Source organism: Balearica regulorum, chromosome W, assembly GCF_011004875.1.
Source record: "Balearica regulorum gibbericeps isolate bBalReg1 chromosome W, bBalReg1.pri, whole genome shotgun sequence".
NCBI classification, from domain to species: domain Eukaryota; kingdom Metazoa; phylum Chordata; class Aves; order Gruiformes; family Gruidae; genus Balearica; species Balearica regulorum.
The window spans coordinates 570,906-590,658 of record NC_046219.1 but is presented as its reverse complement, the minus strand read 5'-3'; the positions used below and the strand labels follow the sequence as shown (position 1 = coordinate 590,658).

The 19,753-nt window shown below is 45.1% G+C and overlaps 1 protein-coding gene and 2 long non-coding RNA genes across 3 annotated transcripts in view; 2 read left to right on the top strand and 1 right to left on the bottom strand.

Moving 5' to 3' along the window:
* LOC142599267 (uncharacterized) overlaps window positions 1-19,753 on the top strand; it is a 675,914-nt gene that overhangs the window by 113,083 nt on the left and 543,078 nt on the right. The window lies entirely within an intron of this gene.
* LOC142599172 (E3 ubiquitin-protein ligase RNF38-like) overlaps window positions 1-19,753 on the top strand; it is a 231,660-nt gene that overhangs the window by 90,684 nt on the left and 121,223 nt on the right. The window lies entirely within an intron of this gene.
* On the bottom strand, window positions 1,980-8,779 carry LOC142599130 (uncharacterized). Its single transcript, XR_012832809.1, has 3 exons — window positions 7,450-8,779; window positions 3,566-3,727; window positions 1,980-2,114 (listed from the first exon to the last, which is right to left on the bottom strand). It is a non-coding gene; the product is annotated as an uncharacterized LOC142599130 (long non-coding RNA).

Here is a 19,753-nt window from a genome sequence, read left to right as displayed (position 1 = left end):
GGCTTGTCTAGTTTGGAGAGAAGGAGGCTGAGGGGCGGCCTCATTGCTCTCTCCAGCTTCCTGAGGAGGGGAAGTGGAGAGGGAGGTGCTGATCTCTTCTCCCTGGTATCCAGTGACAGGACACGTGGGAATGGCTCAAAGCTGCATCAGGGAAGGTTTAGACTGGACTTTAGGAAGCATTTCTTTACCGAGAGGGTGGTCAAACATGGGAATGGGCTTCCTAGAGAGGTGGTCAATGCCCCATGCCTGTCAGTGTTTAAGAGGCATTTGGACAATGCCCTTAATAAGATGCTTTAAGTTTTGGTCAGCCCTGAAGTGGTCAGTCAGTGGGACTACATGATCATTGTAGGTCACTTCCAACTGAAAATCTTCTCTTGTCTTGTCTTGTCTTCTGCTGGTCTGTACCAGCAACTGGAGTGGTGCTGCGGGCCTCAGGAGCTCACATGTCCAGGTGCCAAAAACTGGGGAGAGAGGGATCCAGGGGCTAGCTCCTGGGCAGACCAAGTGTCTGAGCCCATCTACTGGAGGGAGCCACATTGTACATGTGTGTGTGTATTTGCTATTAATGAACCTTAACCCTGATCAGCCAGAGAGGGGACCAGGATAAGGCCATTGGTGCTGTCTGTGTTTTTGTGAGCGCTGAGTGTGTCCATCTGTGTTGATCTGCATGGCTGGCCATGCATATATGTATATATTTCTGAGTATATGTGTATTTGTGTGTGTGCCTATTGGGAATACATTCTTAGCTTTGCTACTGGTTAGACCTGTGGGGCATGGAGCTGCAGTAGCCTTGTCTCTCTCAATGATGTCTGCCAATCACAGGGGAGTCTGAGAACACATGGGGTACGGTGGAATCAAAAATGTTGTCTCCCTGCAATAAAATGGTGGCTGAAACAAAATGGCAGCCCCTCTGCATGTAGTGGGAGAGATTGCTGGTTCTGACATTTTTCCAGGGGTGACTTGCTCTGCTGTCCAATCACAGAGCAGTCTGAGAACACATGGGTTATGACATTTTAAAAAATGCGAGCCTCTAGGGCAAAAAGAGGTGGGGTAAACTGACCTTGTGACTGGAACAGAGAAAAGACTAGGGCAAGTGGGACATGTGACTGTAAGTAGGGGCAGGGCTTCTACAGGTATTGGTAGGTGTGGCACCTGTTGCTTCTTGACTTTTATCAAAGTTGTACTTACATTACAGTAATGGAAATCTCTTGGCCTTGACCCAGCAACACGAGTGGTGGAACTCCAGGCACCCTTCAGGAAAACTGGGGCCATCTCCAGATATGACTATCATCTCTGCTCTACTGGGCAGCAGTTGGAGGTAGGAGGCTGCCTGGAGAAGTTGAAGTCTGTGGATAGATTTGCTAGTTCAGTCATGAGCACTCAGTAATGCTGAGGTAGTACAAAGGAACTGTAATCCAATTGTGACGTGGTAAGGAAGCAGGTTCCCAAATATTGGAGAATGCTTTCTTGGTCTATAAGGATGATTGTTGCACTAGTCAACTCTGGCCTTCCCTCCCTGTGTGTGAGGTATATCTAGAGGGTCTAATCATTTTATCAGAGGCACAGGGATCTGTAGGCTTGAGGTGGGGACCTGGGCTCAAGTCCTAGAGATACTGTCTGTAGAATATGCACTTATGGATCCTTTGAGGTTGAAGCAATAATTACAGGATATCACTCCTTGAGTCCTACATTACTGTAGAATAGTAAAATAATTCAGGTTGGAAGGAAGAACAGGAAGCCATCTAGTCTAACTCTCCACTCAGTGAAGGATGATCACAGAATCGTAGAATAATTTAGGTCAGAAGGAACATCTGTAAGTCATCTAGTCAAACCCCATGCTCAAAGCAGGATCAATTAGATCAGGTTGCTCGGGGACTTGTCCAGCTGAGTTCTGAATATCTCCAATATTATCCTGTGGTAGAGCGCAAACATAAAAAACCACTGAGGTGATCAACTAGCTTACAGAGTTATTTAGTAGTCTACGAGTACAATGTGCTTTGGACTTACAGCACATATGGTAATAGGCTGGGATGGTACGAGCGTGGTGGTATTGGTTGCTGTGATTGGTATCTACTGCGTCCTGTGAGTCTTCGAGGCATAAAAGGTGGGTAAGGCTGTAAAAAGGAAGAAAAACTTCAATATTTTCTTGTCTTATTTAATAATGAAATTAAATGAAAAGTGAATGTTGAAATACATTTTAAATAAGGCATTATCCAAAAAAATCCAGCCCTGTCCAAGCCAAAAAATACCAGCCTTTTCAAACAATTGTTTTGACCAACAAATCTCATCAGTAATATACAATTATACTATCCTGCAGGAAAAAAAGTAACAATGCTAACCAGAAGCCCTTGCAAGCTAGCTAATAAGCATTTTGTAAGGCTTAGCCTATATACAGGCTGGTTTGGACAGGCAGGACTTGAATTGGTGAACATGCTGCAAACCAAAAGCTGAGGGCTTTTGACCTGGCGCAATGCGCTGGCTGGTGCAGCTGATTGGGTAGGAATGAGAGTTTTAAACAACATATATACAGGAGTTCTTTCGCTGGTATAAGCCAAATATCCATTAGGGGGCACTGCCAGGATGCTCCACAGCAAAAGCACTTTAAATAAAGATCAAGGTTTAAAATTAATAAATAAAGAAATCACATTCAGAGTTGGGCTCAATTACATTCACTTTTGGGAGGAGGGGCTGAAGCCTTTCAACTCCATACAGATGTTCTGGTTTAGCCCCAGCCGGCAGCTAAGCACCACACGGCCGCTCACTCACTCCTCCTCCCCCTCCCCGCCTCCCCCCGCTCCCCGGGTACTTATAAAAGAATATACAAAGCGGGTGATACACAATGCAATTTGCTCACCGCCAGAACCTGATGCCTAGCTCGCCCTGAGCATGACATCATGATATTGAATATCCCTTTGGCTAGTATGGATCAGCTATCCTGGCTGTGTCCCCTCCCAGCTTCTTGTGAAAATTAACTCTATCCTAGCCGAAAACCAGGACAACAGATATAGTGCCTAAAGAGACATTCGAGTTTACAGCTTCAACACATTCTTTCCATAGGAGAAAAAGACTATTTTCCTGTTTCAATTTGCATGCAAAGCTCTTTAGTTCACTTACATAAGTCCTCAGTATGACTGTTTAAAACATCTTGCACTGTCCACTAAAATGGGAGCAGGTGAAGAATTGTAACTTAGACATAAATTGTATTTTTCTAAAAATACTCAATAGTGAAAAAAAAAGTTAGCAGATTTTTAGAACCAAAATTCACACACCACTACTGAAATGATATTCAGAGGCCTTGAGACATTTACTTTTCTGAAAAAAGATTGCTCAAAGATTTTGTTAGCATGTTTTCATTCTCCAAGTTTGAGCCCTCAGACTATATGAAGTAAGTCTAACCGTAAAAACCAACCACCCTGACTTTCCACAGCTGCAGCCACTAATGAAATTCAATTGCAAAAATGCCATTTTTCAATAATAATTTCAATAAAATGGTTATAACTTAGAGCAAAGACCAAGAACTTGAACTCAGCGTGCATGAGAATGTAGTACAAAAAGCAATACTTACAACTCCAAATGAAACCTCTTGGTGTAAAGGATCATGGGTTAAGAATTGGATAGGAGCTGAGGAAGTCAGTGTTGGTGGATGAGTTGATGGAGGGTAGGTAAAGTTTCCTATAGGAAGATGTTCTCCAAGCAGTTCTACTTCATTCTCTATCCTTTGAAGTGGCTAAAAGAAACACAGGGTTTGTTGTATAAATAGAAAACCAGTTATTTTAATTTATTTTTAATACCAAAAAAGCACAACTCCAATTATATGTTCTGAGGGGTTGTGGAAATTTTATGGAGTTGTACTGGGTATATGCGGCAAGGTTTGGCGGGGGAGTGCAGGGGTAGCCTCTCTGGGAAGAGGTAAGGGGCTGCTGCCTTATGCCAGACACAGCTGGTTCCAGCTGGCTCGGCAGTGGACCCACTGCAGGCCAAAGATGAGCCAATCAATCAGCAGTGTTTGTGGTGCCTCTGTGAAAAACTATTTAGGAAAGGGCAAAAAAAAAAGCTGGATGGAGAGTAGGAGGGAACAAAAAAGAGTGAGAAACAGCAGAGGGAACACCGAGGTCAGAGGAGGAGAAGGAGGAGGAGGAGGTGCTCCAGAGCAGATATTCCTTGCAGCCCGTGGAGGACCCACTCTGGAACAGATTGATATTTCCCAAAGGAACTGTGACCCACTGAGAACCCATGCCCGAGCAGATTTTCCTGATAGGACTGCAGCCCATGAAGAACCCACGCCAGAGCAGAGCAAAGGTGTGAAAAGGAAGGTGCAGCAGAGAATGACTGCTATATACTGACCACAACCCCCCACCCCTCCTCTGTCTTGTGCCGCTTGGGCAGGGAGAGGAATCTGGAGGAGAAGAACTACTAGCAGTGGATGAGGACTGAGTCAGGGATTGATTACTTGAGAGAACTTGACCCATACAAGTCCATGGGATCAGGTGGCCTACATCCAAGGGTGCTGAGAGAACTGGCCGATGTCCTTGCAAGGATGCTCTCTATCATCTTTAAAAGGTTGTGGAGATCAGGGGGAGATACCTGACAACTGGAGAATGGCAAACATTGCATTCATCAACAAAAAAAGGCCAAAAGCACAATCTGGGAAACTATAGGCCAGTCGACCTTACTTCAGTCCCTGGGAAGATCATGGAGTGAGTCCTCTTGGAACATATTTCTGGGCACATGGAAGAGGGAACAGTCAGCATGGCTATACCAAGGGAAAATCATGCCGGATCAAGCAGATCGTCTAGTATGATAAGGTGACTGGACTTGTGGATGAGGGGAGAGCAGTGGATGTCATTTACCTCAACTTTAGCAAGGCTTTTGACACTATCTCCCACAATATTCTTGTAACCAAGTTCGGATGTTACAATCTGGATGGGTGGACAACCAGATGGATAAACAAATTTTTGGATGATCATAGTGGTTAAAGGGTCATACTCTACCAAGATGTTGGTAACAAGTGGTATACCACAGGGACCTATCCTATTTACCAACATTACCAGTCACCTGGAAGAGACAGAGTACTTGCTCATGAAGTCTACAGCTGATATCAAATTGCAGAGAACAGTCCATACACTGGAAGGTAGGGCTGCCATACAGCAGGATGTGGACAGGCTGGAGAAATGGGCCAATAGGAACCTTATGATATTCAACAAGGACAAATGCCAAGTCCTGCACCTGGGAAGGAAGAACCCCTGGCAACAATACAGGCTGGGGAACGACTGGCTGTGAAGCAGCTCTGCTGAAAAGGCCCTGGGGCCCTTGGTAGGCAGCAAGCTGAACGTGAGACAACAGTGTGCCTTGGCAGCAAAGAAGGCTAGCAATATCTTGGGCTGTATTAACAAATGGAAGCATAGCCAGTAGATTGAGCGAAGTGATTATCCACCTTCTACTCAACACTTGTTAGACCTCATGTAGAATACTACATCCAGTTTTGGGCACCCAAATAGAAAAAAAAGGACATTGTTAAAGTAGAACAAGCTCAAAGGAGGGCCACCAAGATGGTCAGGGGACTGGAGCATTTGTCCTATTAGAAGAGCTTGAGGGAACCAGGCTTTTTCTGCCAGGAGAAGAAAAGGCTTGGGGGAGGGGAGAAGGACACCTAACAGTGGCCTTCCAATACCTGCAGAGATTTGATCAAGAAGATAGAGCCAGGCTCTTTACGGTGGTGCATGGTGGAAGGACAAGAGACAGTGGGCATAAGTCAAAACAAAAGAGGTTCCAGCTAAATACAAAGAGAAGCTTTTTCACCATGAGGACAGTCAAGCAGTGGAACAGGAGCCTAGAGAGTTTGTGTAGTCTCCATCCTTGGAGGTTTTCAAGACTCAACTGAAAAAAGCCCTGAGCACCCTCACCTGACCTCATAGCCGATCATGTTTTGAACAGAAGGTTGAACTAGAGACCTCCTGAGATGTCTTCCAACCTGATCCTGAGATCCCTTTCATCAGGCTGCATATATAAGGCAGCAACTGACTTCCTTAATAGAGACATGTTCTCAAACTGAAGAAAATAGTTCTACTTCACTACCATAAGGAATAATTGAATGAAATGAAATTAAGAAATGAAGAATTAAGAAGTTTCTTACAAAAACAACTCAGCATTTCCCTATGAAGCAAAGGAAAGATCAATTCAAATCTCAGCTCACTTTGGTCTCATTTTTCAGGAAAACCTTAACTCTACTAACTCTACTATTTTAGTAATTCACCCTTCTTTTCCCAGTACTGAATTCCACATGCTTCAAAACAGTCAGATATGAAAGTCATCTTGTGGAAGCAAAGGAAAAGGAAAATTGTTTCCCCATTCTGCTGAACAAACTTTAAATAGTCAGCATTTTTAAGGCAATAATTCTAGTAAGACTTGACAGCAAAAAATCAAGCTATCAAACAGAGCTAAAAGTTAACAAGGGAGCCTATTCCTGAAGCTAAATTAGCAATCTAAGTTAAGAAAGAAGCCCCAACATTTTCTGAGGGAAGACATCCTGATTACCAGAGAAAACTATGCAGAACCGTTCCCCCATGACTATAATGCAATTATTACAGTAGTGCCAACACCTGACATTTAACACAGCAGTATTTGTTACTGCTCAAAACAGTCTGAGCAGTATTTGTTAGTAAAGCTGAAATTATTTTGTATTTCTGTATTAATGAAATATTGGTAGAGCTCCAAAGAAACAGGCACAAAGGTGCCTGGCAGAAGATTAGTAAGTAGAAATTACAAAATGTAATTTTTTCTCTCATGTCCAAAATAGCATCTTCTCTCATGTTTGCATAAGCTCTATTATGAAGAAATTAACTTTTCAGTCAAGTTTGTTTAAGTGAAAAGAGTTGATAATTTCCATAAGCAGGGGAGAAAAAAGGTTCCAGTAGGCCGTAGAAAGTTAAAGTAATACTTTTCACACTAGTGTTTGGGGGAGGATACAGTGGTCACTTTAAATAAACTGTGAATTAATGTGGTAGAAGCATGCAATAGGAATAATGCTTTGTGCTTTCTGGTGTCGCTACAAAATTTTTTCTCTGAGACCACTGCTGCACTACACTTAGGTGTCTATATTCTCTTTTACTTTCTGGAAGACCACCACCTGCAGAAGCAGTACATGAAGCAAACTTATGTCAGACTGACAGGAGTACAGGCCTCCAGGAAAGTGGAGTGGGCAACAGCTGAGGAAATCTTAAGACAATCAAAATGAATTTCAAAACAATATTTATTTTTTTTTCCTTCAGACTAAGTCTTGCTCAGGTAGCACTACTGCAAAACCCTATTAATTACTCTAAATCAGATCCATTTGTTCTCTCAACCAGAGAAGGACAAGAAGCATTGTTTGTCCTTATTAGAAGGACAAGACCATTATTTCCTGATCAACCCCCAAATATTTTAGGAGAGGAGATAAGAAGCATTACTTACTGAACGTGATTGCTGTGCTTGGAAGGGAACAAATTGCCCTGGAGGTGGCAGGTGAGACGGGTGATGTGGAGAGAGGTGAGGAGGATGCAAAAGGAATGGGTCGTTAGAAATCAGAGGTGGGAACGCTGCATATGGTACTGGTAGATGTTGGACTGAGCATGCCTGAAGCATCTGAAAGAAAAATGAACATTTTTACATCTAGAGTGAAAGGAGATTATTAAAAGAAAGCAGTCCACTTACCCTTAGCTTACAAACACAACACACACAATAATTCATTCAGAAGCTCACTGAACAGTGATTCTAGTACAGAACAGGGTCTAAAAGCGTGATGCTACCAACTACACTTGCAAGGTGCAAAGGGCCTTTTACTTCAAATGAAGTCAATAGGAGTTGAGGGTGTTCACTTTGCATTATCAGCCACAGACTCCCAAGGGGGGGAGTAGGTTTACTTACCATAGTAGCTTCTATTCTTCCCATATATTACATGTACAGACACATGCCAAGAAAGCAAGCACTAGTTGGAACTGAAGGACTCCTAAATGCCAGATTGTGTCCTAAACAACTCTGTTGCCTGAATTTAGGCCCCTTCTCTTCCTTCCCCTCTTGCTGGTACCTGCTGTCCCTTTCTCCTCTGTCCTGGGACTTCAAGGTGATCTGCTGAAAGAAAATGGTGTCCATCTGCTGCAACTGCAAGGCTGTGGCTGTAACCCAAAGAGAAGCACTACAGCCTACCTATGCTGACATCTCCCCCCAGACAGACCTCCCAAGGATCGATATAGCTGTCCAGACCTCAGGCTGCACGGAGCTCCAGTATCTGGAAGTCCCCCTAGCATCTGAAGGCAGCAGTGGATGTTATAGCTGCACAAGTGTGCCCAGCTGGAAGAACTCTTCAGACAAGTAGCTCTGTAACAAGAGGAGCTCAACAGGCAGCGCAGTATCTGGGAATGCGAGCAGGAGATTGATGTGTGGTACTGTGCACTGTCCCGGTTGAGCGACAGCCCTGCCTTAAGGCTGTGCAAGGGGAAGATAAGCGGAGTGACTACATCAGTGGACAAGGGAAGAACTACAAATGTCATCTATCTGGACTTCGGTAAGGCCTTTGACACGGTCCCCCACAACATCCTTCTCTCTAAATTGGAGAGATATGGATTTGACAGATGGATAAGGAATTGTCTGGATGGTCACATCCAGAGAGTAGTGGTCAAGGGCTCAATGTCCGGATGGCGATCAGTGACGAGTGATGTCCCTCAGGGGTCCGTATTGGGACCAGTACTGTTGAATATCTTCATCAAAGACATAGACAGTGGGATCGAGTGTACCCTCAGCAAGTTTGCAGACGACACTGTGTTGGGTTTGCGTGGCAAGGTTTTGGTAGCGGGTGGGGGCTACAGGGGTGGCTTCTGTGAGAAGCTGCTAGAAGCTTCCCCTGTGTCTGATAGAGCCAATGCCAGCCAGCTCCAAGATGGGCCCGCCCCTGGCCAAGGCCAAGCCAATCAGCACCTCTGTGATAACATATTTAAGAAGGGGAAAAAAAAAACAACAGTTGGGGGAAGTTTTTGCAGCTGGAGAGAGAAGTGCAAAGATGTAAGAACATCTGCAGACACCAAGGTCAGTGAAGAAGGAGGGGGGAGGAGGTGCTCCAGGTGCCGGAGCAGAGATCCCCCTGCAGCCTGTGGAGAAGACCATGGTGAGGCAGGCTGTCCCCCTGCAGCCCATGGAGGAAGGATGAGGGGGTGTAGAGATTCCACCTGCAGCCCGTGGAGGACCCCACGCCAGAGCAGGTGGAGGCACCCAAAGGAGGCTGTGGCCTGTGGGAAGCCCAGGCTGGAGCAAGTCCCTGGCCGGACTGGTAGACCCGTGGAGAGGGGAGCTCATGCCAGGGCGGGTTTGCTGGCAGAACTTGTGACCCTGTGGGGGACCCAGGCTGGAGCAGTCTGCTCCTGAAGGTCTGCACCCCATGGAAGAGACCACGCTGGAGCAGTTCGTGAAGGACTGTAGCCTGTGGGAGAGACTCCATGTTGGAGCAGGGGAACGATGAGAGGAGTCCTCCCCCTGAGGACAAAGAAGCGGCAGAAACAACGTGCGCTGCACTGACCGCAACCCCCATTCCCCGTCCCCCCCCCGCCCCCCCCTGTGCCGCTGAGGGGGGAGGAGGTTGAAGCCGGGAGTGAAGTTGAGCCCGGGAAGATGGGAGGAGTGGGGGGAGGTGTTTTAAGACTTGATGTTATTTTCTCATTGCTCTACTTTGTTTTGTTTAGTAATAAATTAGATGAATCTCCTTTCTAAGTTCAGTCTGCTTTGCTCGTGACGATAATTAGTGAGTGAGCTCTCCCTGTCCTTATCTCGACCCAAGCCTTTTGTTATACTTCTCCTCCCCATCGTGCTGGGGGAGGGGTGAGCGAGCGGCCGCGTGGTACCTTGCCGCCGGCTGGGCCTAAACCACGACAGACACCAAGCTGAGCGGTGCAGTTGACACGACTGAGGGACGGGATGCCATTCAGAGGGACCTGGACAAGCTTGAAAAGTGGGCCCACATGAACGTCTTGAGGTTCAACAAGGCCAAGTGCAAGGTCCCTGCACCTGGGTCGGGGCGACCCCCGGTATCAATACAGGCTGAGGGATGAAGGGATTGAGAGCAGCCCTGAGGAGAACAACTTGGGGGTACTGGTGGATTAAAAGCTGGACATGAGCTGGCAACGTGCACTCGCAGCCCAGAAAGCCAACTGGATCCTGGGCTGCATAAAAAGCAGTGTGGCCAGCAGATCGAGGGAGGTGATTCTGCCCCTCTACTATGCTCTCATAAAACCCCACCTGGAGTACTGCATGCAGCTCTGGAGTCCCCAGTACAAGGCAGACATGGACCTGTTGGAGTGGGTCCAGAGGAGGGCCACAAAAGCGATCAGAGGTCTGGAACATGTCTCCTATGAGGAAAGGCTGAGAGAGTTGGGGTTGATCAGCCTGGAGAAGAGAAGGCTCCGGGGAGACCTTATTGCGGTCTTTCAATACTTAAAGGGGGCTTATAAGAAAGATGGTGTCCTGGTTTCGGCTGAGGGAGAGTTACTTTTCTTCATAGTAGCTAGTATGGGGCTATGTTTTGGATTTGTGCTGGAAACAGTGTTGATAATAGAGAGATGTTTTTGTTATAAAGATTTGTTGTTGTTGAGCAGTGCTTACACAGAGTCAAGGCCTTTTCTGCTTCTTGCACCGCCCCGCCAGCGGGATGGCTGGGGGTGCACAAGAAGTCGGGAGGGGACACAGCCAGGACAGGTGACCCAAACTGACCAAAGGGATATTCCATACCATATGATGTCATGCTCAGTTTATAAGAGCCTTGGGGAAGAGGAGGGACTGGGGCGGGGGGGGGGGGGGGCGGCGGCGGCGGCATTCGGAGTGATGGTGTTTGTCTTCCCAAGTAACCGTTATGCATGATGGAGCCCTGCTTTCCTGGAGATGGCTGAACACCTGCCTGCCCATGGGAAGTGGTGAATGAATTCCTTGTTTTGCTTTGCTTGTGCGCACGGCTTTTGCTTTACCTATTAAACTGTCTTTATCTCAACCCAGGAGTTTTCTCACTTCTTTAACTCTTCCAATTCTCTTCCCCATCCCGATGCGGGGGGAGTGAGCGAGCGGCTGCGTGGTGCTCAGCTGCCGGCTGGGGTAAAACCACAACAGATGGGGACAGGCTTTTTAGTAGGGCCTGTAGCGATAGGACAAGGGGTAATGGTTTTAAACTAAAAGAGGGTAGATTCAGATGAGATATAAGGAAGAAATTTTTTTACAATGAGGGTGGTGAGACACTGGAACAGGTTGCCCAGAGAGGTGGTAGATGCCCCATCCCTGGAAACATTCAAGGTAAGGTTGGAAGGGGCTCAGAGCAACCTGATCTAGTGGAGGGTGTCCCTGCTCATTGCAGGGGGGTTTAGACTAGATGACTTTTAAAGGTCCCTTCCAACACAAACTATTCTATGAAGATAAGCCTGAATTCAACCTCGAGCTGACTGACACAAGGAACTCACAAGATGAAGGAGACTGGACATTTGTCTCTGCTCGGGCTAGAAAGAAGAACCTTCCCCGATCCCCTGAAGTGCCTCTGTGTAACAGACACGATACTCTGGGGTTGAAGATTGAAGAGCACATAAGTAAATGGACAGGATCCAGGAGAAGCTGACCATGCAAAGTTGATCCAACCACCCACCCGCATTAGAACCAGTGCCACCAGAAAAGCACGTAAGTATTAGCAATTGGAGATTCCTTACTGCGAGGCGCTGAAGCACCCATTTGCCACCCAGACAATTTCTCTAAAGAAGTCTGCTGCCTACCAGGAGCTCGCATTCGTGACGTCCCTGAGAGGCTCCTGAGCCTGGTGAACCCTACAGATTATCATCCGCTCCTACTATTCCACATAGGGTCTAATGATACTGCGACAAGGCAACTTAGAACCATCAAAAGAGACTATATGACCCTCGGAACAATGTTAAAAGGAACTGGAGCACAAGTGCTGTTCTTCTCTATCCTTCCAGTCAGAGGAAGGGGTTCAGGAAGGAGGAGACAAATTGAAGAGGTGAATGCCTGGCTGTGTGGCTGGTGTCATACTCGAGGTTTTGGCTTCTATGATCATGGATCTACCTTTGAGAAGCCAGGTCTGCTGGGAGCTGATGGGATTCACCTGACCAAGTGGGGCAAGAGGGTCTTTGCCAACAAGCTGACTAGACTATAAGGAGAGCTTTCAACTAGATTTATCGGGGGAAGGGGATGGAGTTTTGAGAACAGAGAAGAGCCAGGGGCTGCTGATGCATTAGGAACCAACAGGGAAACACCTGAGAGATGCCGCGAAGGAATTAGAGCTTGTTCCTCTAAAAAGGTGACACGGTCAACAGCCCAACTGAAGTGCCTCTAAACCAGTGCATGCAGCATAGGTAACAAACAGGAGGAGTTGGAAGCTATTGTGCAACAAAGGAAACCTCGTGGCTGGTGTTTACTACAGGCTGCTCGATCAAGGGGAGCCTGTTGAAGAAGCATTCTTACTTCAACTATAGGAAGCATCAAGCTCGCAGGCTCTGATCCTGCTGGGGGACTTCAATCACCCTGACACCTCCTGGAAAAGCAGCACAGCAAGCTATTGGAGTGCACTGAGGAGAATTTCTTAATCCAGGTAATAGACAGCCCAACCAGTGGAGAAGTGTTACTAGACCTGTTGCTCACCAACACAGATGAACTAATTGGAGAGGTCAAGATCAGTGGCAGCCTGGGCTGCAGTGATGATGCCCTGGTGGAATTCATATTCTTGAGGGATATGGGCCAGGTGAAGAGTAAAATCAAGATCCTGAATTTTAAGAGAGTGAACTTTCAGTTGTTTAAGCAATTAGTGGATGAGACCCTCTGGGAAACTACCCTCAGGGATAAAGGCACTGAACAGAGCTGGCAGCTCTTTAAGGACATTTTTCTTAGAGCACAAGAGCTCTCAGTTCCCATGTGTAAGAAATCAGGCAAGGAAGGCAGGAGACCAGCATGGCTGAGTAAGGACCTCCTGATCAAACTAGACTGTAAGAAGGAAATGCACAGGCAGTGGAACCAGGGACATGTATCCTGGGAAGAATATAGGGATGCTGCCAGGGTATGTAGGGATGGTATCAGGAAAGCTAAGGCACAGCTGGAGCTGAATTTGGCAAGGGATGTGAAGAATAATAATAGGAAGGGCTTTTACAGATACGTTGGCCAGAAAAGGAAGAAAATGTACCCATTTTTAAAAAGGGTAATAAGGAGGACCCTGGGAACTACCGTCCAGTCAGCCTCACCTCTGTGCCCGCTAGATCATGGAACAGATCCTCCTGGAAGATATGTCGAAACATGTGGAAGACAGGGAGGTGATTAGAGACAGCCAACATGGCTTCACCAAGGGCAAGTCATGCCTGAATAATCTAGTGGCCTTCTACGATGGAGCGACTGCATTGGTGGACAAGGGAAGAGCTACAGATGTCATCTACCTGGATTTCTGTAAGGACTTTGATATGGTCCCCCACAACATTCTGGACTATAAATTGGAGAGAGATGGGTTTGACGGATGGACTGTTAGATGGATAAGGAATTGGCTGGATGGCAGCGTCCAAAGACTTCTAGTCAGTGGTTCAATGTCCAAGTGGAAACCAGTAACGAGTAGTGTCCCTCAAGTGTCCCCGAGTAGTGTCCGTACTTGAACCAGTACTATTTACTATCTTCATCACTGACATAGACAGCGGGATTGAGTGCACCCTCGGCAAGTTTGCAGATGACTCTAAGCCGAGTGGTGCAGTTGATTCGCTAGAGGGAAGGGATGCCATCCAGAGGGACTTTGACAGGCTTGGATATGAGCCGGCAATGTGCACTTGTAGCCCAGAAAGCCAATCGTATCCTGGACTACTTAAAAAGAAGTGTGGCAAGCAGGTTGAGGGAGGTGATTCTCCCCCTCTACTATGCTCTCATAAGACCCCACCTGGAGTACTGCATGCAGCTCTGGAGTCCCCAGTACAAGGCAGACATGGACCTGTTGGAGTGGGTCCAGAGGAGGGCCACAAAAGCGATCAGAGGTCTGGAACATGTCTCCTATGAGGAAAGGCTGAGAGAGTTGGGGTTGATCAGCCTGGAGAAGAGAAGGCTCTGGGGGACACCTGATTGCGGTCTTTCAATACTTAAAGGGGGCTTATAAGAAAGACAGAGAGACTTTTTGCCAGGGCCTGTAGTTACAGGACAAGGGGCAATGGTTTTAAACTGAAAGATGGTAGATTTAAATTGGACATAAGGAAGAAATTCTTTATGATGAGGGTGGTGAGACACTGGAACAGTTTGCCCAGAGAAGCTGTGGATGCCCCATCTTTGGAAGTGTTCAAAGTTAGGTTGGATGGGGCTTTGAGCAACCTGGTCTAGTAAAAAATGTCCCTGACCATGGCAGGGGGCTTGGACTAAATGGTCTTTGAAGGTCCTTTCCAGCTCAAACCATTCTATGACTCTATGATTCTAAAACAATGTTTTAGATTATTTATACATACACTTTTTTTGATATATATATTTATTTATATACACATATAAAGTTTATCTATGTATAAATTAACATATCTTTATACATATTAGTACACCCCTTTACATATATAATTATTTCTCACCCTCTTTTGAAATATATATATATATTTAAAAGTATATATATGTGTATACGAGATCTTCTTGGTTTAGAGGAAATGGGCAACCAAATAGGGAGCATACTGAGATCACATTGGGTATGATATTTTCAAAATGGTGCCCCTGTGCCATGAACAAAGTTGCAACTGCAACAAAATGTCAGATGCCCCATTGGGGTAGTGGGAGGAAGGTTCCTGGACTTAATATCCTTCCAGGGTAAGCAGGAAGGGGTAACTTGACTTGCCAGCCGATCATAGGGCAGTCTGAACATATAGGATATTATGGTGTCAAAAATGGCAGTCAGCCAATCACAAGGCAGTATGTAAATATGCAGAGAGTGTTGAGATTGTAAGAAAAGGCTGCTCTCAGCCATAAAATGGTGGCTGAAAGAAAATGGTAATGTCCCTGTATGTAGTGGGAGGGCTTGTTTCTGGATAAACAGGAAGGGGTGGCATGCCCTGCTATCCAATCATATGGCACTCTGAGAATATGAGTGGGTTTGTTCTTTAAAAAATAGCAGCCCTCAGGGGCAAAAAGACATGGGGAAACTGACTGTGTGACTGGAACTGGGGTGGGATTTCTGAGGCAAGTGGGACATGTGGCTGTATGCAGGGGCAGGGTTTCCATGGAAGTGGGGTGTATCGATTCTGCTACTTCTTGGATAAAGGTTGTATACTTATACTACTGATAGTCGCCTACGATGCTGATAGCAAAAGGCTAGCAATGTTTCTCTGATAACTGGTCATTAGCATGTAATTGTGGAAAATGTAGGTTTGGGTTTTGTTGACTTTTTTTTTATTTGCTCTTCTCGCTGCCTCTTACATATTAGGGGAATGAATGTGATTCTAGAGAGACCAGAGGTGTGAGCTGAACAGATATCAAAGGGAAGGTAATCATGGGGAACGGGGAAAAGAGTTTGTCTGGCTTTTGTGGTGGTTTGGTTTTGAGCTTTTCCTTAGTGAAAACTAATCCCAAAATTTTGTAATGTTATGGTGGGCAAAGGGATAATGTTGTACAACTCTTCCTAACTTGTGCAGACGTATTCATTAATGTTATGAAAATTGTTTCAGCGTGTGTATTTCACCTATAAAATCCTGTAGCAGCAAAAATGAGTTGCTGGAGGTTCCCAGCTCATATAGATTCAGTTGTCCGGGGCTTTCATTTTTGTTATTTTTAGGCTGACTTAGGACTTGCCAGTGAGTTTTTGAAGGTTTACCTCAGTTCACCTAGAGGTTTTTATCTTTTATTTAAAGAAAATAGAGCAATAACAGAAAATGTGTTTTTAAGCTCAAATTCTGTGACTCAGTTCTACCTATCTTAATACCACAAACTGATTAGATGAGTATGTAGAATGCAGGTTCAGTCCTTAGCTAGAACATCTAAATAGAGTATCTTACAGTTGTGTTTGGTTGGCTTTTTTTTAAAAAAAAAAAAAAACAGCTTGGGAATGATTTAGGAAAAACCCTGCAAAACACCTTTACTCCTACTAACTATGTAGGATATTTATTTTCCTCTCTACCATATCTAAACTGATTTTTCATGGAACTGCATGGATAAGAATGTGATGATTGAGGAGTAACATTTATCAATGTTTAAAGAACCTTGAGGGAAGAAAACATGACTGCCTTGAAAGAAATGATGGAAGATTTGTAGGCTCTGTCTGTAATAGTTAAGACATAAGGTGCCAGAAGCAACTGTCTTATTAAGTGTTCTGACACTTCAATACAATGTAGAGCTTAACTATTATTGTACCATAAAAAACCTTAGGGCTGTAAATGATAAGGCTGATTTGTGTATCGTTCTAAATTAAATAATTTACCTATGTCAAAGAGCCAGATTTCATTGACTTGTGCTTTGAAACTTGATGAAGTTGTAAAAGTATTGTTTAGCAGTGCTTCCCTAAAGTGGGAGGCATAGGAAATGATTTTATAGAGCTAGTGAAAATTGTAGGCTTTTCCATCAGACAGAAATATACTCAATATATTTGTTATCAGTAGATGTGCTGGGTATCTCCAGCAGCTCCTACTGAGATCCTACAGTTCCAAATTGGCTCCCAATGAAGATCAAGTCTGTAATGACTGACACTTGGGCTAAAAAAGAAGTGCTTACATTACAGATCTTCTGGTCCCACCTGGAGTAGAACTATTCTAATTGATGTTAGACCAGTTCCTCTTGCAATATTTAGATGGTAGGCAATGGACAAAATATTCCCTAGGATGCAGAGGCAGATCTAGAAGGGAATTGCAACTCTTTCCTACACTCGAGCATCAGATCAACTTGGTTCATTACTTGAGACTGACTGTTGCAGAAGCCTGAATCCTGACTGTTTTCATTTTCTCACAGCACTCAAGGACATATGGAGATAAGGCATCCCTCCTATGGAGTAAGTGCCTGAGGTTTAGTGTGGCTTTGCAACCAGCCCTTCTTGTTTAAGGGCAGTTGCTGGTACTGACTCAAAAACAAAAAGGAAAACCTCACATAAAGTGGCAGGGTAGGGCACATTTCCTGAGAGCATAACCACCTTTGAGGTGGGTCTTCCTCCAACAAGTTGGTTTTTTTACCACTCAGATCTACCTCAATATCAGGACTGGGTGCCCATGTGTTTCAAACTACAAGGGTGCTCGCCTTTCTGTAGTTGCCCTAGGGGGCTGTTACCCCTACACCTGTGTGCTGTGTCCTGGGAGGAAGACACCATGTTGCCGGTGCTTTTTCCCCCTTGAAACAGTCCCCGTGGAGCCAGTCCCCACCATCCTGCAGCAGCAGTTACACTGTTCCTGTGGCAGAGGAGGCTGGGGGTTCCCCCCCTCCCAGCTGCCCTTGTTGGGAGGAGTAAACTCTCATTGCCTGTAAAATCTGAGATGCGTAAATCTTGTCTGTGATATCCTTCTGCCACGAGGGCAAAGTTGGTTTTGATCACATCTTCATGGAGAAGTGGGCCCATGTGAACCTCATGAAGTTCAACAAGACCAAGTGCAAGGTCCTGCACCTGAGTCCAGGCAATCCTCAAAATCAGTACAGACTGAGGGATGAATGGATTGAGAGCAGCCCTGCAGAGAAGGACTTGGGGGCACTGGTGGATGAAAAATCCTGGGCTGTATAAAAAGGAGCATGGCCATCAGGCTGATTCTCCCCCTCTGCTCCACTCTCATGAGACCCCACCTGAGGTCCTGTGTTCAGTTCTGGGGCCTCAGTACAAGAAAGACATGGACCTGTTAGAGTGGGTCCAGAGGAGGGCCTCAAAAATGATCAGAGGGCTGGAGCACCTCTCCTGTGAAGAAAGGCTGAGAGAGTTGCGGTTGTCCAGCCTGGAGAAGAGAAGGCTACAGGGAGACCTTATTGCAGCTTTTCAATATATAAAGGGGGGCTCATAAGAAAGTCAAAGAGAGAGTTTTTGCCAGGGCCTGTAGTGACAGGACAAAGGGCAATGGTTTTAAACTGAAAGAGGGTAGATTTAGGTTGGATAAAAGGAAGAAATTATTTTACGATGATGGTGGTGAGTCACTGGAATGGGTTGCCCAGAGAAGTTGTGGATGCCCCATCATTGGAAGTGTTCAAGGTCAGGTCGGATGGGGCTTTGAGCAACCTGGTCTAGTGAAAGATGTCCCTGCCCATGGAGGGGGAGTTGGACCTTTGAAGGTCCTTTCCAACCCAAACCATTCTATGAGTCTATGATTCTAAATTATAACTAGCCTTAAAAGTTCTGCTCATTTCCATGTTTTGAGGGGAGCCTTATGCTCTGGAGTGAAAACTCTTCCTCTCACCCATGAAGGCATCACCCAGAGACAGAGTTTCCAATAAATGCAGACCTCTCCTCTGTGAAGTTACATGTCCAAAATATACTGTGAGTCACTAAAGTATGAACTCTCAGGAATCAAGGTGGTGGTAGGGAGAATAAAATCTCACTTCATGGAAGTGCTCAGTTTCACTTCACACATCCAGGAAGAAGACCCCAAATTTGCATTCTTTCAACTTGCTTTTTTAATGAGTCACTAGAATATCGGGCATTCCTTTTATGTTTCTCACCATTAAAAGTGCAACTCAAAATGAGCTTTTAAAAAATAAGCATCAGTTCTCTTATATAAACAAGGGTGTTTATTAGAGACAGTTTTCAAACATTAAACTTCACTGCTCCACTTCCGAAGTGAATCAAGCTTTTTCAAGAAATGCAGAAGAGTAGAGGACCCAGCTGTACTCTTTCTTACACAAAACACATTATGGTCAAAATGCATAATGACTGTAAAGATGGTAAGGAGATATAGTTTATGATCAGATTCCAGTAGCAAAAGTGCAGTCACAACCTCATTGACTGTGGTCATGACCCCAAATTGATCCTTACACCAAGCTGACACAGTTCAAGATTAATCTGATCTAAATACTGATTTTCCTCAAACAATCCTCTGAAATAAATAATAAATGTGGAGGTACAACACAACATCGTATTCTATAACACGCATAGGAGGTACTTTTGGAAATATTAAAACACAGTTCATCAGTTTATATAATAGCCAAGAATAAATAAAGGTTATTATAACTTTAACGTATTCCTCACACAGTATTACAATAAGAGGACATGTCAACCGAGTCTCCATTTTACAGTGTTATATTCTGAAACAGTTTTCAATTTCATTATTTTTAAGTAGAGCTAGAATGTGCAATGATCTCTGGTACTAAAAATAAGCAACCATTACAATTCTAGAAAGTCTTTTCAGAAGTTTATTGAAAAGTTTTCATTTTACAGGCTGACTTTTCCAGACCATGTCACGAAGAGAGACAGAGCGAGCGAGCGAGAGACAGACAGAAAGCAAGAGAAGGGCGGGGGGAGTGGAGCAAGGGAGAAAGCAAAAGAAAGATAGTTAGAATGAGAGAGAGGGGCAGAGAGAAAAAGAAAGCACAAGAGAGAGATAAAGAGAACAAGAGAGCAGGAAGAGACAGGAAGAAAGAGATAAAAAGAAAGGGTGGGGGAGAGAGAAGAGCGCTAACATGAGAGTGAGAGAGCGAGAGAGAAAGAAGAGAGGAAGAAAGAGAAATAGAATGATAAAGGAAGAAAAAGACAGAGAGAGCAGAAAGGAAGAGAAAGAGTGAGGGAGAAACAGCAAGAGAGAATGAGAGCAAGAAAGAGTGCAATCAAGAGAGAATGACACAGACAGTGTGAGAG